The 4,535-nt window shown below is 38.6% G+C and overlaps 1 pseudogene; it reads left to right on the forward strand.

Moving 5' to 3' along the window:
* Positions 1 to 602: 602 nt before the first annotated feature.
* LOC149190409 (putative histone H2A.1) lies at positions 603 to 1,041 on the forward strand (annotated as a pseudogene).
* The last annotated feature ends 3,494 nt before the right edge of the window (positions 1,042 to 4,535 follow it).

Consider the following 4,535-nt stretch of genomic DNA (forward strand, 5'->3'; position numbering starts at 1 on the left):
TTAAGGAGATACCTGAGCCAGATATGGTCACTCGGACGGCCATGGTTGCAGGATTTGTGCAGAATGGGCAAGTTGAGGAGGCTTTGGAAATGTTTGAGAAAATGCCTGAACGAGACGTGGTGCCGTGGACTGCAATGATTTCAGGATGTGCGCAAAATGGGAGCCTGACTGCATCCCCTGCTACCCCGCCCTTTCCCAGAGCCTGACCACCGAGCACTGTGGCATAGAAATGCCTTTGCAAGGGAAAATCAAACCATTTCCAAGCTCTGAAAGGCCATCTCTGCTAGCTGTAGCAGTGGGATAAATAAATACATTGTTACAATTAAGGCTAAATTTATTTGAGTATTGTTCAAGTCATTTCCTATTTCATCTTTTGTTCACCATATGGGTTTTCTCAGTTTTGAATATATCATCCATAATGCGAATGAAAAGGTAGACAGAGTGCCTCGATGGCGCTTTAGGTGGATGTGATATTTGATTCTGTGAGCCATTGAAGGTTGTTGGCTTTTGGTAAACTAGAGGTGGTTGACCTATGTGTCTTTGCCTCATAGCATCTGCATTATTGTGTACTTTGTAACTCATGGATTTCTATAAATTGATAGAGCGCTACCTATGGAAACCTCTACTAAGTCAGGGAAGGGTGCAGGGGGCCGAAAGGGAGGATCCAAGAAAAAGCCCGTCACGAAATCAGTCAAGGCCGACCTTCGATTTCTTGTTGGAAGGCTCGCCAGATATTTGAAGAATGGCAGATATGCCAAGAGGGTTGGGATTGGAGCCCCAATTTTTCTTGTAGTTGCGCTTGAATACCTAGCAGCTGAGGTTCTTGAATTGGCAGGAAATGTTGCCAGAGACAACAACAAGAATAGGATAATTTCCCGCCATATTCAGCTAGCTGTGAGAAATGACGATGAATAGGGAAAGCTTTTAGGGAAAGTCACCATAGCTCATGGAGGCATAATTCCCAACATTCACCAGGTGCTCTTTCCCAAGAAGGTCGGAGAAAAGACGCCAGAGAAGGCTAAAGGTTCAAAGAAGTTCTAGTGGCATTTGAATTTTTGGGTTTTGGCGTATTTTTAAGCATCCATAGCCATGAATACGAATGTGCCTGATTTGATTGTAAACTGGCCTGGGTTTCGTGATTTTGGGTTCTTTTGTGTGACTTTGATGCTAATGTTGTAGCCTTCGAAGGTTTTATGGGTTACAGTGCGTGTATGGCCATGTTGCTCCATGTTTTGTTCGCGTGGAATCGATCTGGAGACTGGCGGTGATGTCTTTTGTATAGTAAATAATTTGGATTAAAATCCTTTTTTCTATGTGATTCATTTGCCAAGTTTTATAAGTTTTAAACACAAAAGCCTCTTGTCAATTGTAGGTTCTTGCTTATTATTAAATATAATCACTGTTTTAATTTATGAAAAACTAGAGGTGGTTATATTCTTGGTATAGTATCTACCATATTTGGGAAAATCATTAAATTCGGAAACCATAACCTTTAATTGTGTTGAGATTTTAAGATAAGCGATACAAATAAATTTAAGGATCCAATTGCTTCCTCATCCAAGGCCAACTCAAATCCAAATGATTCTCACCATGAAACTCTGAAACAAACTGATGATATCAACAATCAGCAAGAAATGCTAAAAACTTACCCAACAGGAAGGGGGTTGTAATTTAATAGCAGAGACTAAATTCAATGTGTCCTCCTCCATATCTTTAACCATGGAATCCATTAACTCGTTCATGTTATTATTTTCTTGTATATATATATATATATATATACACACACAGGGAAATTCTTGTAGGAGTGATTGAATTTTAAGGAATATGCAGTGAATAGAGGATTAGGGAGACTATGAAAATAAAGAAACCAACTACTTCTAAAATGACTAGCAGCTACTACATAATTTCTGTTGGAATAAGGATCACAGGTATTAATCCTACAACTAGAATTTTGTGAGTAAATGTTCATTGTGATGTGTAACATGGAAAAAAACTACCAAAATGTTGGCCTTCACATGAGTACATTGAAGGTTATCAATTCAGATTGCTATGACATGACTATACTAACATACTCTAAACAATTTGATATGTGGATAGCTTCAAGGCTGTCTCAGCCAACCCCTGGCACAGGTTCTCAGAGTATTGTCAGCCTAATATGTAATGTAACTCTGCTTCATCTTCTATATCAGAATCCATATGGAGAGAGGGATTCCACCATGGGAATTTAATGTGTTCTATTCTGAATTCTAACTGAAATGATATTATGGTTTTTAGTAGATGGGGCATTTGAAGATGTGTAGTAAGTTATGTTTACTACAGTCCATCTTAATTGTCTACAGTCTGCAATAGCAATGCTTTGATCTCCTCTGCTGTAACATCTTCCCCAGTGGATTGTTGATCACAATGTGCAAAATAATAGGGTTAGACTAGGAGCTATTGCAGTTTAATGGGTAATCAATTGAAACATTACATTACCTCTGCTCGAAATACATCTAGTGAAAATCCATTGAGGCGACTTAAGATTGCTTGCTTAACATCAAGACCAAGTCCATCCAGAGCCTCGATTGTGGATAGAAGCAATCCTGACTTATTGGAACAGAACATGTGAATGTTTAGGACCTTCCCTTCTCTTCTACTTACCTCTGTCTGCATTTCTAGGGAGAGGATATCAAAATGGATTCTCTTTTTCAACCAATCACCATTGATTAGATGGTTACCTAAAAGAACTCATAAAGAAACCACCAATGACAGAGAAGCCTTGAAGCTTGAAAACAGAAAGAGATTGGTTGGCAACTATGACATTCCAATGTGATCAACAATAGAATATTTATAAAATTTTATGAAGGGTAATATGAAAACTTGAACTTGCTGATTGAAAGAATTTCATCTAAGTCACAATGGTCTACTGGTGGTCTTGTCTAACCCAAACAAATGTGGCCAAGGTTTTTCTTATAAAATGTTCTCACCTTGGTCACCACACATCTAGCTATGTCTATGCACTTATTGCCTTCATTAAACCACCAACTCGAACTTCACCTCAATTTCTACATTTTCCATTAATGTAATTATCTCACATGTATTGGTGTCACATTCCAATCTAAAGTTGTCTCATGTATTATGGGCATGCAATCACTACCACACCAAATAATTTCATACTCATCTAACTTATATGAGTCTTGCACCAAAAAATTCCAACCATAATACCCCGCCAAACCCCTTGTCACACCAACAACCCAAATGCAACACCTAATCCAATTTATCTCACCTAGTTAAGCAATTAATTCATGACAAGATAAGTAGAACCATCATAAGTCGTTACACTCATGGTTATCCCTTTACTCATGGTTGAAGTTTCCTTAGTTAGAATCTCTTGTACACAATCCAATTGATTATGCTCCAGTTGTAAAGAAAATTGGAAATGAGATCGATTTAACTCTGGTTGATCTTGAGGGTCTTTTACCTTCAACAATCATTATGGTTGTTTCTGTCACTGCATCTACCACTAGTGGTAAGCCTCTATTAGAAGAAAACTTGCAAAAGACTTTAGATGCCTGTGATAGAGCGCTTGCACTTGATGCAACAAAAAATAAGGTTTTGGATTTTGTTGAGAGTAGGATGGGATACATTGCCCCCAATTTTTCTGTTATTTCAAGGAGTGGGGTTGCAGCGAAATTGATGGGTATTGCAGGGGGTCTCTCTTCACTGGCTAAAATGCCAGCTTGTAATGTGCAGCTTCTAGGTGCAAAGAGAAATAATTTGGCGCGACTTTCAACAATGACTTCACAGTTTCATGTTGGATACCTTGAACAAACAGAGATTTTCCAGAGCACGCCACCTGCTTTGAGAATGCGTGCATGTCGATTGTTAGTTGCTAATTTTTTTTCCATGAAATAGTTGAACCAGAGACTTTGCATTTCTAGTTCCTTTAAACTTAACAGTTCAGGTATATAACTTGTGGGCTACAATGAGAAGATATATGACACCCAAAATTGGATCTAAACTTTGTAGCTAGATACTCCCAATAGGCATCTCCTAGAAAATCACGTTAAAAAGTGACAAACTCCTTTTGTTCATTGAATTTAAAGCAAAGTGGTAGCTTCTTAGGATAAAACTCCTCTACTTGATTTGGAACAAAAAAAATGAAGCACTTCGTAGCAAGGCACGAAGTGAACATTTTTTTTATTGGTATGTCTGTACCCTGAACTGTGTAAATATTCACTTGCAGAACAGTCCAAGTCCAAAAGGTTGAAATGAAAGTGGCAGATTTGTGCAACAAGGAGCCCCCTAATCACTCTATTTTCCCCTTAGCTTATTCTAGGCAATCACAGTGCTTAGAATCAAGGCACAAACATTGGGTTTGCTGGGTTGTTCAACAAAGAAGGACATGGGAAGAATGGCATCACAGTTAGCCTCCGCTGCTTTGACAACACACTGAAAAGTTCCTTCAACTAGTTCTCACTTTTTTTGAAGCCAAGAAACACCCAAGCCCAAGCAAGGGAAATATGGATGGGAACATTTGTACCATACCTTGAACA

Source organism: Pinus tabuliformis, chromosome 3_1, assembly GCF_031772625.1.
Source record: "Pinus tabuliformis cultivar Carrire ecotype Pingquan chromosome 3_1, CPIR1, whole genome shotgun sequence".
NCBI lineage: Eukaryota > Viridiplantae > Streptophyta > Pinopsida > Pinales > Pinaceae > Pinus > Pinus tabuliformis.